Genomic DNA, 17,720 nt, shown 5'->3' with positions numbered 1-17,720 from the left:
AGGGCACCATTTCCTGAATTTTTTTTTATAGAGATCAATATCTTGAGAAGCTCGGGCCAGATGGAGCCTAACAGCAGCATCTGGGCCAGTAATGGCTTAGTCTGGTCAACCACCTTCCCAGCTACAGGTTGGCTGTTGGTTGAAGGATTGTTGGAGCTGCAGACATGCTGTAATAATATAGAAAATAGGAGCCGGAGTAGGCTATTCAACCCTTTGAGGGTTTAGTATGATCGTGGCTCATCGTCCAGTTGAGTTCCCTGTTTCCACTTTCTCCCCTGTTACCCTGAGAGTCTTCCCTCTGGGCTTCACTGCCACTCGGGTGGGGTTGTCCCTCACCACTCTGTTTGATCTACAGGGAGGTGCATCTACAGGGAGGTGCAGACTATTAGCACAGTGTGATGGTGCCAAAGGCCCCATCCATAGTCTGACAGGAACTTTGGAAGCTTGTGGAAAAGGTGGAACCCAGATGCTGATTGATGGAAGAGTGGTTTCTGACAGAGCTCTAATTGTGTTAGGGGGGTTGGGGAACTTTGTTGTAGGGCATAGAGTAGACAGCTTTCAGAACTAGGTGCAGTTGTTGGACACTGCCCAACAGAGGGCAGGGACTTCCTGGCTGGCTCAATGTTGCTATAAAGATATGGCATGCATGTCAAAATGGAATATGCTAGATGTTGCTGTCCAGTGACTGTTTTCTGGCTAATTAGACGGCCTTCCAGCCTGCAGTAAGATTGAGTCTCTCTATCTGATAGATCCAGTCACTCCCTCCACCACGGACGCTCTGTAGCAGCAGTGTGTACTGCTTACAAGATGCACTGCAGAAATTCACCAAAGATCCTCAGACAGCACCTTCCACATCCACGACCACTTCCATCTAGAAGGACAAGGGCAGCAGATATGTGGGAACAGCACCACCTCCAAGTTCCTCTCCAAGTCTCTCACCATCCTGACTTGGAAATATATCACCGTTCCTTCACTGTTGCTGGGTCAAAATCCTGGAATTCCCACCCTAATAGCATTGTGGGTCAGCCCACAGCAGAAGGACTGCAGTGGTTCAAGAAGGCAGCTCACCATCACCTTCTCAAGGACAACTAGGGATGGCAAGAAATGCTGGCCAGCCAGCGACACCTACTCCTAAAAATGAATAAAAAAAGGCACTTGCTTGTTGGGCAATTGATAACTTTAACAGAATTAATGAACCATGTGCAACATTATACAGTATTGTTCTCACAGGTAATAATAGTCAAGAGATGAGAAATTCATAATAAAAGTTTATAATTGGAAGTGATCGCCACAAATCAATATCAGTGTCTCTGTTTGTTTATACTTTGTTTTTGTCCAGAATTCCTCTTCCCAAGATAAGCTGCTCAAATACTCACTTTTTCCACATTACACGCACAGAAACCTGCAATCGTTTCTGTGATCTCCACTGTCCCGTAAACCTATCTGTGACATTACAATGCCAGAAGAGCCCAAAGTAGAACCTTTGGTTAATCCAGTTTCACATAAATGAAAACATACATTTATGCATCACTGCACTGCTGCTACAAACTGTTGGAGAGTTAACACATTTTGATTTGAAATGAATTCAAGATAATTATTTAATATAATGGTAAAACACAATTGCAAAACTATTTTGGCTTTCTATACTTCATTATTAGCAGAAGCAAACTTGAGATAGTTTCTTCCTGCAGTGTTAGGTGAAGCACACCTAGTTACATACGTTCTTTTTGACCTTAATGCACTGTAACTGCCCAGAGATTAAAATAACTTGAATTGTTGCTGCAGACTTGACGTGAGGGAGGTGGGTGTTATGTACTGTATAGACAAGTATAAAATTGATGATCAGCTCAAAGATGTTTATAATTCCTGCAGGTTAATACATTGAGAACAGTTAACATCAACGTCTACAAGCTATTTCTTCTCCAGGCTTACAGGTACTTCACAAAAACTTGCGTATCAGTTGATTATTTTTGAGTAGTTTATAACAGCACATCACAAAGGGACCTATGGTTCAGAATGTCAGATGATAAACAAATAAAAAACTGTCTGAGCCCTTGAGTTTATTTGAGTTTGAAGTTTGTTTGCATGTTTTGCCTTTGTGGAGTCTTAATTGAATGTGCCCATCCACTGCCTCTCAACCCAAGATCTCCTAAGTTCAAATGATTTGGACACTGTGAGTGATCCAATCCTTCGTGGCACCAATAAGATGATGTGTCGAATTAGTTCCCAACATCCATTTATGTCGAACGCATGAGGAAATATTTTCAAGTGCATTTCTAAAACGTTCCAATTTGGGAAGTGACATGAGATTGCTTTCTGATAAAAGTAAGGTGGAATTCAGTCAATAATCTGTGAGTTAGCAACTAATGCCACTTTGCACTGCTACTCCGATCTGTACCTGGCAGGGTTAACTCTGTGATCTGCTGTGCACAGGAATACATCCTGCTCAAACCCCACACTCACCCTTCACTGCCCATTCCACCCTCAGCCGACATCACCCCACACCCCCTAATTGTCCAATACACTGTGCCACATACACCCCTTCACTGACCCCCTTAAAGATGATAATGGAATTAATGTTTCATGTCAGTGATGATGTTTCAGCAGAAAGGTCATCAACCTCAAATACTAACTCACTCTCTCGTCAAGTGTTACTTGACCTCATGAGTACTTACACTGTTTCCCTCGTATGTAACATCAGCCACATCTTTATATCACCATGATGCCATGCAGCACTGGCATATCTTCACCAAGTCTGTACATCGTTTACATTCTTTAATTGTTTACCTTCTATGTAGCAAGAGGCTATTTTTGTGTCATACAAGATTCGCCAGATTGTGTTTTTGGATATGAATTCAGCAGGAATTTAATCATACTGAGACATGGCTGGAGAACCTAACACAAAGGAAGATGGTTGTGGTTGTTGGTGGTCAGTCATCTGACCTCACTAGGACATCGCTGCGGGAGTTCCTCAGGGTAGGGTCCTTGGCCCAACCACTTTCAGCTCCCCCATCAATGACCTTCCCTTAATTGTAAGCTCAGAAGTGGGGATGCTCACTAATGATTGTTTGCACAATGTTCAGCACCACTCACAACCCCTCAAATACTGAAGCAGTCAGTGTACAAATGTAGCAAGTCATGGACACCGTTCGGAATTGGGCAGATAAGTGGCAAGTAACATTTGTGCCAGGCGACGACCATCTCCAATAAGAAGGAATTTAACCATCGCCATTTGACATTCAGTGGTATTGCCATTACAGAATCTCTCACAACCAACGTCCTGGGGGTTACCATTGACCAGAAACAAACTGGACTGATTACAATAAATATTGTGCCTGCAAGAGCAGGCTAGAGGCCTAGAATATTGCGATGAGTAACTTGGCTCCTGTCTCCATAATTCCTGTCTGCCATCTGTAGGGTGGCACGGTGGCTCAGTGATTGGCACTGTTGTCTCACAGCACGAGGGACCTGGGATTGATTCCAGCCTTGGGTGACTGTAAGGAGTTTAAAAGTTCTTCCTGTGTCTGCATGGGTTTCCTCTGGGTGCTTCGGTTTCTTCCCACTGTCCAAAGATCTGCAGATTAGGTGGATTAGCCAAGCTAAATCATTCTATAGTATCCAAGGTTGTGCAGGCTAGTTGGATTAACCATGGGAAATGCAGGGTTAGAGGGATACGGTGGGAGGGTGGGCCCTGAGTGGGATGCTGTTCGGAGGGGTGGCGTGGATTCAATGGGCTGAATAGCCAGCTTCCACACTGTAGGGATTCTATGAGGAACAAGTCAGGAGTGTGTTGGAATACAACTGTCTGGATGGGTGCAGCTCCAACAACATTGAAAGCTCTACACCATTCAGGACAAAGCATGTTTACCTTCAGCATGTACCTTCACCACCAACACATGGTGGCAGCAGTGTGTTCCATCTACAAGGTGCACTGGAACGACTCATTAAGGCATCTCGGATGGCGCCTTCCAAACCCGAGGCTTGTGCCACCTTGAAGGACCAGAATCAGGTGCTTGGGAATACCATCGCTGCAATAAAAGCAAATTATTGCAGGTGCTGGAAATCTAAAAGAAACAAGAAAATGCTAGTGAAATGCAGCACATCTAGCAGTGTCTATGGAGAGAGAAACAGAGTTAATGTTTCGAGTCTGATGTGATTCTTCTTCAGGACCGTTCTGTTTTGAAGCCAGACTTGAAATGCTAACTCTGCTTCTCTCTCCACAGATGCTGCCAGACCTGCAGCATTTTCTGTTTTTATACTGCCCTCTGTAAGCTCCCCTCCAAGCTACACATCATCCTGACTTTGAACTCTGACACCCTTTCTTAACTATATCTGAGTCTAAATCTTTGAAAGCCTTTCCTTACAGCATTGTGGACTTACCTTTACTTCAGGTACAGCGGCAGTTCAAGAAGGCAGCTTCCTGCCAACTTTTCCAGGGTAGTGTGTGCTGGGCAATAACAGCTGGCCTAACCAGCAATGCATACATCCCATGAGCAAATAAGAAAAAAAGTGCAGAGACTTTATTCATTCGCGGGATGAGGGCGTTGCCGCAGCATTTATTGCCCATCCCTAATTGCCCAGAGGGCAGTTAAGAGTCAGTCACATTGCTGCGGGTCTGGAGTCACATGTAGGCCAGACCAGTTAAGGATGGTAGTTTCCTTCCCTAAAGGACATTAGTGAACCAGATGGGTTTTTCCCAACAATGACAATGGATTCACGGTCATCATCAGACTGTTAATTCCAGATATTTATTGAATTCAAATTCCACCATCTGCCATGGTGGGATTCAAACCCGGGTCCCCAGAACATTACCTGGGTATCTGGATTAACAGTCCAGCAATAATACCACTAGGCCATCACCTCCCCTAAGTTTTCTTCTAAAGCTGCAAAGTGAGGGGAGACCCTCCAGAACAGAAACAAAGCGTAGGAGAACCACAATTACTGAAGAATAAAAACCTTTCAAAGAAGTTGAAGTACCTAATTAGGGAGTAGTGCCAGCAGAAATAGTATTGGCAGGAAGATTTAATTTCAGAGATGTTCCGAATAGAAAGCAAAATTGAGCATTCTAGCAAAATGATTCTTTACCTTCTGAACTTGTTCAGCTTCTGAATCAGTCAAGACACTGCTGTACAGAATTGGGAGTGGAACCGATGATTTTATTGCTCTCCAAGGGGTAAAAGAAGCAAAAGACACATACAAAGAGGTACTGAGAGCCTTTGACAACTATTTCAACTTCACAATTAATAAAAAACAACATTTAACAGAAAATTGCAGCCTCCAGGTGAACCCATAGATAATATCTTTAATTACCTCTACAAACTACTGGAGAAGTTCCACTGTGGTGACTTAAAGTCAGAACTCATTACAGATGCAATTGTTGTAAGCATTGCTCATGAGTCCTTGTCAGATTTATTAAGTATAAAGAAGACATGGCTTTCAACAAAACCGATTTCAGACAGTGAGTAAAGCAAAGGTTCAAAGCAAAACTAATTAATCATAAGGGAAAACAGACCAAACTTCATCGAAGAGAATCCATTCAATTCTTAAGGTACAGAACCGCAAAAGATACACATGATAAGCCATTGCAGTGGTTAGGACACTTAAAGTCCTTGCCAACACTTTGGAGCAAAGAGAACTCACAGGAGTGAACAGTGCCTAGGTGTTAAAACCGAATGCTTTTAATATACAGCATTAGGTCATTTTTAGAAAATGTGTTGAAGTGGGACATAGCCACAGAAAAGCAAAAAACTGAACAACTGCCCACGCAGAGTTAACTGAGACAGAGCGGTCTCCAGTAGAAGACAAACCCAAGTTTTGTCAAAGGAGATTAACGATCCAGACTAAAGACTTTGGTGAGCTGACCCCGTCATGAATTACAAGTTAGACTCAGGAGTAAGTGTCACAACATTATCAGATAGTGAGCATTGGCTATTGACGATAAACTGTTCACAGCTATATAAGTTCAACTACATGGTCATTGCACTTACTATCAAAAACACGCTACACACAACTCTTCAACACCAAAAACTATAAAACCAATACCTATTTCACAACTATGAATTCTCACTTCCCATCTTCAGCATTTATACCAACCTGTTCCTGGCTACAATCAGTTCTGAAGAAGGGTTGCTGGACCTGAAGTGTTAACTCTGCTTCCTCTCTGCAGATGCTGCCAGACCTGCTGAATTTCTCCAGCAATTTCTGTTTTTGTTTCAGATTTCAAGCATCTGCAGCTCTTTGTTTCCTGTTTAATACCCATTTACCAATTTTATTAATAACATTCTCAAAAAAACTCCAACAAGTTAATCAAACACAATTTCTCATCAAACACACGCATAAGCGATACATTTAAGAGGGACCATCTCTGGTACAGACAGGGACACTAAAGATTACACAGTTAAACAGTCCCTCAAATCCTTGAGGTATTCGATTCTTAACCTGGGACCATAGTTGTTTAATGTTTGATTTGTATCCTCAGCAGTAGTGGAATCTGTCAATATCTCATGAGTTCTTGATGAATGATACCTTGCCCAGTTTGCTTTTTCACTGAATGCTGTATTCTTAGATGATGAGAGGAACAGGCAGGACAACTGTTGTTGTCACAAATTAATTTTCCCTTCTCTTTGCCCTGTTGCTTAAAACCAGCTGTTGAAATATAGTTCAGTTTGTATTCCTGAGTATAGCTCCACTGTCCTTCCAAGCTGGCTAACCTGCAGATGAGCATTTCACCTCCCAATATGTGAAATTATCCTACACTTGTGAATTAAAATAGGAGATGAGAATTTCTTAATGTTGACTCAGATGCTTGATTTTGACGTCTTTAGATAAAAATGGCAATTTCGGGGCGGACAGTTTTGTTCGTTCCACATGGGTCCCTTGAAGTCTGCCTCAGTCAGATGACCACTGTAGCCAGTTCAGGTCCATGTTTCATCCTCGTTTAGTCCTTGAAAGATCTCAGGTATAACAATCAGGGTGGAAGTTAAAATATGATATTCCATTTTAACAATCACCATAACACTGTGAACAAATGTATAATATGAACAGTTAGCAGAAAATAAAACATGGGGGTATGGCGATGGAGTGGTCTGATCAGCCATGATCCTATTGAATGGCAGAGCAGACTCGAGGGGTTGAATGGCCTACTCCTGTTCCTATTTCTTACGGTCCTGTGGGGAGGGGAGAGATATTGTGTATGTGCCTGGAACGACCTGAAAGGTTTAGTATTTGATTGAGTGCAATAGAGGCATCACCCATTGTATTGATACCATGTTTACTAGGTGAGAGAGTAAAGTAGGACTTTGTGTGAGACAGCCCCAATGCATATCCAATGCTGTGGTAACAAAGCCTGTTCTTACAACCTGCAGTCTATTGCATCTCTGCAACAATTTACATCTTGTTTTCTCGACAAGACTCTTCGTTATGCCAGAGGGTGTCTGCTCTCACAACCCGCTAGATCATGTAACCCCCAAGGAACCCATGCACTCAGAAGATGTGGTTGGTAGGACACCCAGCATTCGCCTCATATCAAATAAAGTTGACTTTGATCCTGGTGCTATGACCAGTTAGTTAACATTTTAGTCTATAGCAGTGAGTGTGTTGATTAACATTTTATAACACTGTATATAAAAAAAACATATTAGTGGTTAACAATTTAACAGTTTTAATAGCTTTCCTGATAATTCACTTGAACTTTGTTAATGTTTAGGATGATACCAGAAATAGCACATTGCTCAAACAGCCTCAAATTCACTCAGGACTCATCATCCGGTCTTTCATTGATTTTACAGTTTTCATGGGTGTTCACTGTTTTTTTTAATTGTATCATGATTGACTTGTAACATTTACAAAATCAAAGTGCTGATTGGATAGACTGCCAGTGAGTTGGAGGAACAGGACTTTGTTTACATCAGTTTAACAAAGCAACATTCAACAAAGTCTTTGCGCCATTGAGTGTAAATATATAAGTATACAAACTAAGGGAGGTGGTGGCCTAGTGGTATTATCACCTGATTGTTATTTCAGAGAACCCAAATAATGTTCTGGGGACCCAGTTTGAATCCCACTACGGTGGATGGTGGAATTTGAATTTTAAAAACAAAATCAGGAATTAAGAATCTAATGATGACCGTGAATCTATTGTCGATTATTGGAAAAACCCATCTGGTTCGCTCATGTCCTTTAGGGAAGGAAACTGCCATCCTTACCTGGTCTGGCCTACATGTGACTCCAGACCCACAGCAGTGTGGTTGACTGTGATTGCCCTGTGGGCAATTAGGGATTGATTATTAATGCTGCCTAGCCAGCAACGCCCTCATCCTGTTAATAAATTAAAAAAAAACTTCCTTACTGGATAATGGTCAAGCTTCTATATTTCTAGGTTGGCCTTTTGTCTAAAGGAGGAATTTGCCAGAATTGGACCTTAGTTCAGATTTCTGAAAAGAAAACAAAGCCACGTGATGTTGTCTAGTTATGCTAGCCTGATAATGAATTTGTTTTACTTTAAGAAGCTATATCATAAGTTAATCTATTTATTTATTTTGAGAAAAACATAAAACCACCATGTGCCAGTCTTATTCCAATTAAGCCTTGTATCCTAGTGAGCAACTTTGAAGTGGCTAAATTTGCATTATAATGCCACGCATTGATGGGGAATCCTTGAGGCCAAGGTAGACCAAGCATTTCTAACACTTTCCATTTCACCTAAAGCTTTCTTTCTGTTGCCTTCAACTTCTACAAAGATTTTTTTTTAGTGGGACGTGGAGGATGTTTCCTAAAAGCTGTTTGGCTGTGCAGTTGCTTGGAGGTTTTACACATGCCAATCGACAGTCTGACGTTCCCAGCATTAACTTCTGGTTTCGGAAGAGACTGTCGCGCACGGACCTGAGAGACCCATGTGGGCATTAGAGGGAATATTGGATGTGGGCATCACTGGCTGAGCCAGTGGTTATTGTCCATTCCTGATTACCCTGGAGTAGGTGGTGGTGAGCTACTCTCTTGAACCATTGTGGTCTCTGTGGTGTAGAAACACCTACAGTTCTCTTAGGAAGGGTGTTAAAGCATGTTGCTTTCTCCTGGATGGTGTTGAGCTTCTTGAGTGTTTAGAGCTACACAGCCAGGCAAGTGGAGATTATTGATGAACGGTGGGTTACTGACTGCAGAATTCCCAGTCCCTGGTCTGTTTTTTGTAGCCACAATCTGTATATGCCTGGTCCAGTTAAGTTTCTGGTCAATGGTAACCCCCAGGACGTCGATGGTGGGGTATTCAGTGATGGTATTGAGATTGAATGTCAAAGGACGATGGTTAGATTCTGTTATTGCATGAATGTTACTTTATTCACATGTAGTCTTGCACCAGTCTCACTCATTATGGCCAGCTGCAGATATTGGACAAATGGTACTGAACATTTCCATTAACACAGGTACCACTTACAAAAGCACAGATACATTATGTGTTAAACACACTACTTCAGACAGTTCAGCAAGCACTTAGCCAGCATTTAGCTCCTTTGAGGGATCAATATTAACTAGGAGTGTGGAAGACTGTAAGAGCAATCATCCCAAAACAGCAAGGGCCATGGGACCTTTCTTGTCCAATGGAGAGAGCAGGCAGAGCCTCAGTCAATGACTCGTCTGAATTACAGACCATTCACTTAGTTCTTGAGCCCCAAGATTGGACAGCACAATAAATGTTTACTGGAGTTTAACCTCCCTCTGCAGGTCAATGAGAGAGACTTTAATTTGATTTTTCAGTGCGGATGACCCAAAACTCTTTGACCCTGATAACATCTGGCAACTAATTCTCCACCCTGCAGTGCAGCATCAGAACGTCTTTCTGATATTGACCTATGGCTGTAGGTCATCTTGTTCTTCACAATTAACCACGTTTAACTTCTGGCAGGGGTGAAATGTACTTTGTGAATCAGCAAAATTAACAGTGACTATTCTAATGCTGAATAAATATTGGGAGCCTTGCACCTTCAGATAATTCCCTTTTATTGCGTGGAATTTATTCATTGATGGCAGTGCTCCATTGCTTTGAGAAGTGCCTTATTGATCCTCATCTGTTATCTAAATGGAACAGGAAATTATTTGCTTGAGTATTGCTGCAAAAAGTAATTAATTGATTATGAAGGCTTCCATAAGCATCTAAAAGGTTCTATAAAGGCCAAAGTCTGCCTTCAGTTGGTTGTACAAACCAATCATGCAGCTACAAATCTAATTCAGTTTGCACAATTCTGCTGTGCACTGCTGATGTTTGTACCCAAAATAGATGTTGCACTTCAGAGTAATACATTGTGCACAGACGTGGTTGTGGTTCTCGGAGGTCAAACATTACAACAGGAGATCCATACAGTGGTGTTCTGGCCTCCGCTATCAGTGACCTTGGCTCCATCTGAAGGTCGAGAGTGTTGTTCACTGATGATTGCACAATGCTGGATACCATTCATGACTCCTCAGAAACCAAAGCGGTTTGTGCCAATATAAAGCAAGCCATGGACAACATCCGGGCTTGGGCTGCTAAATGGCATGTAACATCTCTGCCAGGCAATGACCATCTCAAATGAGAGATTATAATCTTCTCATCTTGACATTCAATGGCATTACTAATGCTGCATTTTTCCGCTATCAACCCCTTGAAAGTTTCTACTTGCGGTCTACTTGAGGGATATATAATGCCAAAGGAGATTGACAAAGTAGACGTAGAGAGGATGTTTCCACATGTGGGGCAATCTAGAGTGAGAGGTCATAGTTTTAGGATGGAGGTAGTGGGCTTCAAGCAGAGGTGAGGAGAAATTACTTCTCTGAAAGGGTTGGGAAACAGTGGCATTTACTACCCCGGAGTGCAGTGGATGCTAGGACATTGAGTAAATGTAAGAAGTGGGTAGACAGATTTTTAATTATTAAGGGGTTAAAGGGGTTGTGGAGAGCTGGTAGGAAAGTGGAGTTGAGGCCAATTTGAGATTAGCCATGGTCGTACTGGGTGGAGGAGCAGACTCGAGGGGCTGAATTACCTACTCCTGCTTCATGTTCTTATGTCTAGACACGGTACTGGACCAACCATTTAAATACAGTGGCTACAAGGTCAGCTCAGAGACTAGGAATTCCACAGCAAAGAACTCTGATCTCTCATTTCCCAAAAACCTGTCTGCTGTCTACACAAGGCACAAGTCAGGAGAATGATGGATTACTCTCCACTTTTCTGGATGGGTGCACCTCCAACAAAACTCAAAAATCTTGCACCATCCAGAAAACAAAGGAGTATGCTTTATTGGCATCCCGTCTACCATCTTCAATATTCATTCCTTTTCACGATTGATGCTCGGTCGCAGCAGTGTGTACCATCTATATGATGCACTGCTCCTGAGGCAGCATTTTTCCAAACATTCTGACCACTATCAGCTAGAAGGACAACAGCAGATATATGGGAATACCCCTCCAAACCACTCTCCGTCCTAGCCTGGAACCATATTGCTGCCACTCCTTAAATGCCAATGGGTCAACATCCTGGAACTCCCTCCCTAATGGCATTCGGATTTTCCTTCATCAATTCAACTGCAGCAATTCAAGACAGCAGCTCACCACCACTTTCTCCAGGGCAGTTAGGGATGGGCGATAAATACTGCCCACGTCCCATAAACAGATAAGACAGTTAATATATTGAGACCTCTCTGTGGTGTAGTAAAATAGGGTTGGATGAGAGTTGCAAAAAGGAAACACACTATGATTATTTGCATTGCTCTTAGATTCCATGCTTGTGTTCTACGACTCCCATTCGGCCAAAGAGTAAGAGACAACCCGTCGTTCTTTCTTGAGGTCATCTCTGATATGGCTGTTTGTTGCTACTCCATACTGAAAGCTAAAAACCGAGGTGAGTTTTTAATCTTCAGTGATGGTGGAGGGTGGGGAGCTGGTAGTTAAGCTAGCCACTATAGAATCCTCGTAATGTGGGAAGATTATATGTTACTGTGTGTGACACTGCACTTTAAAAAACCGTCTCTATTTGGAGTTTACACATTTTCCCCATGTCTGCGTGGGTTTCCTCTGGGTGCTTCGGCTTCTTCCCATAGTGCAAACGTGCAGGTTAGGTGGATTGGCCATGCTAAATTGTCCCATAATGTCCAGGGGTGTGTAGGCTAGGTGGATTAGCCATGGGAAATGCAGGTTTGTGGGGAGGTGGGTCTGGATGGGACGCACTTCGAAGGGCCAGTGTAGACTAGTTGGGCCAAGTGACCTGTTTCCACATTGTTGGGATTCAATGATTCTATGAAGAGACCTCACCAATGTCATGTACAATCTCAACATGGCTTTCCAACTACTATACTCAAAGGACTGAGCAATAAAGTTAAGCATGCTAAACACCTTTTTAATTATCCTGGCTATATGTGATGCAAACTTTAAAAAATTATGAACCTGCACCCCTAGGTCCCTCTGCTCTACAACACCAGCCAAGGCCCTACCATTAATTGTACAAACCCTACCCTTGTTTGTTATGGCAAAATGCAATACCCTTCATTTATCCAGATTGAACTCCCATCTGCCATTTTTCAGCCCATTGACCCATTTGATCAAGATCCTTTTGTAATCTTAGAAAACCTTCTTCACTGTCTACTATGCCACCAATTTTGGTGTCGTCTGCAAACTTACCAACATTGCCTTCTATATTCTCATCCAAATCATTTTGTTATAAATGATGTTATTATTAGAATTTACGTTACATTCAATTTTTTTTCCCCCCAGGGATACCTCTAGGATTCAAAGATGCAGCTGGTCCTTTTCCTTACGAAGCTGCCCATTGGCTTTGCTATCAAGCTTTCACTGTGAAATTGTCCAATCACAAGGCAGTTTACAAGTGTCTACTAGGACCCCTGAGAACCTGTAAGTAAAGGGTGAAGTTGCTGCTGTCTAACTGGACCATAGAGCTACACTCATAGAGACAACTGGTGTTGGTTTAACCTGAGGGTCAGCCCAGCTCAGGCAAGGGGAGAGGTTGAGAACCAAAGTCCTTCACAATAATCTCAGCCAGTGTGGGAATTGAACCCACACTGTCAGTGTCACTCTGTTGCAGACCAGCTGTCCAGCCAACTGAGCTAACCAATCTATAGGTATCATTTGATGAAACATTCACATTGACTCTTAAGGCAACAGCTTGCCTTTGTATAGTTCTTTTCAGCAATCATTTGGAAAATATGATGGGCATGAACTAAATAATCAAGTTATGCACTAAATTGCATACTCTACTGGGTGAAAGTAGTGTGTGCACAGTATTATTTACAAAATGTCTGTCTGACATCGGAAATCCATTATATTGCTGTAGGCTGCTTTGTTTATAATTGATAGACTAGATAGAGAGTAATTGAGAAAGGCCATATAATAAAACTAATAAGCACAAGAGAGATGACCAAATTGTGTTGCCAATTTTGGCAATCAAACTAAAACGTGAAATGCGTCTGCCAAATCATTTTTTTGTTCCTTGTATGAGGTTGTTTTTCATTCCTTTTTAAATTCCCATTCTTTTTCTGAACTGCTTTTAACTGGTTTCATCACAGTGTTAGCATCTTGCGTGCAAAAGGAAGGCTGAGAGTTGTTAAACTCGAGTGAGTGGGAGGTTTCCATAGTGAATATGTAACCCCTAAGTTCAGCTGTTAAAAGTTTATAAAATGATAATGGACTGGTGCATCCATAACTAGGCAATTCTGTGTGAAAGGAAGGGAGGCCTGTACTTATATACTAGTGGTTTTCATGACCTCTGAACTTATCAACGTGTTTTACAGTCAATGAAGTACTTTTTGGAGGGGATCGGAGTGGCAGAGACTGTAATAAAGCCTCTAATGTTGGCAAGGAAAGGGCATCAAAAAAAGGGCCAGGGTCCAGACAGTGGCAGGAGGTGGAGAGCAGGTGGCTGCTGGGTGGGTTGGGGAGGCGTTGGGGAGAATGCCTGACTTCCACCTTGTCTCTGCAGGCTACTGCAGTCCCACTGACTATATTGCCAAATGTGAGCACAAATAACTGTCCTGCTCACTGCTGAACTGAGCCTAAAATCCACCCCCACACACAGAGCTATGCACACAGATACGCATACACACAGATACGCATACACACTTACAGAGACACATGGTACACACACATACAGAGACAAACACACCATGCACGCACACGCAAACACACACACATACGTGCAAAAACACCTCTGTCCCGTGGGAGGTTGAAGGCTAAGGCAGGGACTGGTGACTGGATCTGTGTTGTACATATATGGACTATGTGCCATGTGGCTTACCCCTTTAAAAGTGACTTGGAAGTTTAGACACCCCACTTTTTAAAATCAAAGCGAAAAGCTGCAGTTCAGTTTGTCTGATAGTAGTATTGAGGAAAGGAAGGGCTTTATCTAAGTAAGTATAAAGTGTTGGTGCAAAGTTTAATGTGCAGAAGGAAGTTTCCTTGTTTCACTCCTATTTTTTTAAAATGCATTTAGTATGGAATTCAGGAGGTAAGGAGATGGTGGGGGAAGGCAGTGAGAGGGTTGGGTACAGGAGAAGTACAGTGTTAATGGTTTCTGTAATGGCCCCTCTGTGTAGGTCACCAGATGTGTTTGACTGGTTCACAAGGGTGTTTAGGTACCACCTTCTCAAGTGTATCTGGGGATGGGCACCAAACAGTGGCCCATAAAAGAATGAAAAAGTATTGATGTATGTAATAAAACCCAAGCTATTCCGTTTGTAAAGAAGTTGCTATCTCAACTCATAACCCACTTTGTTGTACACATTGTGACTGATGTTTACTTATCATTAGAATTAAATGCTCTGTTTCCACTGACAATTAAGCTTCATTTTGCTGCATTTAGTTCAGTAGAGATGTTTGTGAGTTTACTTACTGAAGAGGTGAGATGGCACCTAATTTCCTTTTTTGTGACATCATTTGAGTTAAACATTTCCCTGTGCACTTCCTCCTTCAATGACAAATGCGGCCTTACTGCAGAGCTGGAAATTTCCACAAATTAACTGGCTGAAAATCTCCAGGAAGCCTTCAGCTAACAATGAAGCATTGTATGTTCTTCCTTGCTATGTCCATTCTTTTGTTTGTTTCTCTGTCCTAGCTCTGCATATTTAACCTCTTCATCAAATAGGCAAATTTGCTTTCCTAAATAAAAATCAAAAGAACTGCGGATGCTGTAAATCAGGAACAAAAACAAAGTTGCTGGAAAAGCTCAGCAGGTCTGGCAGCATCTGTGAAGAAAAAAAACAAGAATTAACGTTTCGGATCCAGTGAGCCTTCCTCAGAACTGATTTGCGTTCCTGTTCTGATCGTACATTTCATTTCTTTATTTTAGGATTAATTTCCTTTTCGAGCAAAAGTTGACATTGAGAAATGTGTAAGAAGTTCTACTTTTGCAGCGATGAGTAACCTTGGAAACATATGTTGCAGTGCCTTCCCACAGTGTTGCTTTTAAGAGAGAATATAGTGATCAATATTTGCAGCCAGCATTTCACATCACGCGTGGAATATTCTTACAGTTTATACAACACATCAGGAGTCCTGGGCTGGTTAGCTTAGACGGCGGGATGGTTGCTTTGCAATGCAGAGTGACACTGACAATGTGGGTTCAATTCCTGCACCTATTGACATCACCATGAAAATCCCACTTTCTCAACCATGCCCCTAAATGAGGGTGTGGGTGACCCTCAGGGTAAACCACCAACAGTTATCTCTGTCTAATGAGAATGTGGTCCTATGGGTCTGTCATGAATTTACTGTGTACAGTACTGGCCTTATCTAAGGGTGTGTGTAAATGCTTGAGAAGTACTTCAGAGGAGATGAATGGCTGGGTTGTTCTTTTGAGGGACAGGCTGGGTTTATATACAGGAAGAGGTGACTTGATTGAAACAAATAAGATCCTTGACTGGGTGGGCGTGGAGAGGGTGTTTCCTCTTGCCAAACTCTTGTGGAAGAATCTCGAAATGGGGCCACTGCTTAAATATCAGGGGTTGCCCATTTAGAATGGAGATGAGGAACAATATTTTACCTCTGAGGGCCATGAGTCTTTGAAACTCTTTTATTTTGTCCCGAAAAGGTGGTTCAAGCAGATTCCTTGAATATTTTTAAGAGATTTGCTAAACAAGGGGGTGAAAGGTTACCAAGGAGTAGGTGGGAATACAGATTTGAGGAGCAGACTGCATGGCCTAATCCTGCTGTGTGTTTGAATGTTGTCTCTATGCACACATATTTAATACAACATGACCACATGGTTATGTGGTACCTGTTTTTACTGAGTCTTTTAATGCAGTGTCCGTGGTCTATAGTTGTGGGTTCTTAACAGTGTCTAGTGGATGCACTAGGTGGAGAGTCTCACTGACACTCTTTAAACTTAGCAGCTTTCCATTAATGATTATAAGTGAAGTGTTGGGCGCAGTTGGGTAACAGTGACAGAAGGCAAAGGGTAATGCTCAATGGATTTTTGTTTTTTGTGGCTTGAAGTCTACTCCCAGTGGATTCTGCAGGGCTCAATACTCGCTCCCTTGGCTTTCAGGGTAGATCAGGGATTTAGACTTGAATGTAGGTGACACAATTAAGCAGATTTGAGGCATGATGCCAAAAATGAACAGCAGGACAAACAAGTTGAACGAATACACAAGAAATACAATACAACACAGTTCAGTACAGCACAGCAACAGGCTTTTCGGCCCACCAAGCCTGCGCTGATAACTAATCCTTATTTCGACCTGCTACTCATTGCCCATGCACAATTTCTATTCCCTCTGTTCACCTCCTGTTCATGTGTCTATCAAGATATGTCTTAAATGTTGCTAATGTGCCTGCTTCCACCGCCTTCACTGGCAGTGTGTTCCAGGGCACCCACCATCCTCTGTGTGAAAAATTTTCCCCTCACTTCTCCCCTAAACTCTACACCCCCCCACTCCCCTCACCTTGAACCTGTGCCCTCTTGTAGTTGACCTTTCCACCCTGGGAAAAAATCTTTGACTATCAACCCTACCTATGTCTCCCATAGTTTTGTAGACCTCAATCAGGTTGTCTCTCAGCCTCCATCTTTCCAGTGAGAACAATCCCATTTTATCCAACCTCTCCTCCTAACTAAAACCCTCCAGTCCAGGCAACATGTTGGTAAACCTTCTCTGCACCCATTCCAAAGCAGCTACGTCCTTCTGATAGTGTGGCGACCGAAACTGCATGCAATATTCCAAATGTGGTCTAACGAAGGCTTTCTACAGATATGACTTAACTTGCCAACTTTTGTATTCGATGCCCCAGCCGATGAAGGCAAGCGTGTTGTATGTCTTCTTGACCACTTATCCACTTGTGGTAGGATACAGAGAAGTGTGGAGGGGCAGAGGGACTTGGGAGTACGCATCCACAAACTGCCGAAGACAGCAGAACAAACGAGTGAAGTGATTTACTCTGTTGGATGGCTAAAACTCTCTTTTGGGCTGATGAGTGAAGTGAGAAGTTAATATGCAAACACTATTACCTGCTTTCACATATCCCTTCTATCAGAGCTGTTGTCAGTGAAATTAAAATGTTTTGTCATTTTCAATGCTGTATATACCTGTCTGAAGATATAGACTGTAATGATCATCATTCAGTGCCTTCCGGTTTATGGTTCCAAATATTCCCACCCTATTTTTTAAAGAAATTTTTATTACAGGTGTGCAGATTTGGATTTTCAGTTCGCATAGCTCAGCAGTTCTGGCAGCATCTGAGGAAGGGTC

At 42.4% G+C, this 17,720-nt stretch overlaps 1 long non-coding RNA gene across 1 annotated transcript; it reads left to right on the top strand.

Annotated features, from left to right (window-relative positions):
* Nucleotides 1-1,683: 1,683 nt before the first annotated feature.
* LOC125485112 lies at nucleotides 1,684-12,873 on the top strand. Its single transcript, XR_007263887.1, has 3 exons — nucleotides 1,684-1,934; nucleotides 11,745-11,869; nucleotides 12,739-12,873. It is a non-coding gene; the product is annotated as an uncharacterized LOC125485112 (long non-coding RNA).
* The last annotated feature ends 4,847 nt before the right edge of the window (nucleotides 12,874-17,720 follow it).

This window comes from Rhincodon typus, chromosome 2 (assembly GCF_021869965.1).
Source record: "Rhincodon typus isolate 14 chromosome 2, sRhiTyp1.1, whole genome shotgun sequence".
Classification (NCBI taxonomy): Eukaryota; Metazoa; Chordata; class Chondrichthyes; order Orectolobiformes; family Rhincodontidae; genus Rhincodon; species Rhincodon typus.
The sequence above is the reverse complement of the archived record's forward strand: the minus strand, read 5'-3'. Positions and strand labels throughout refer to the sequence as shown.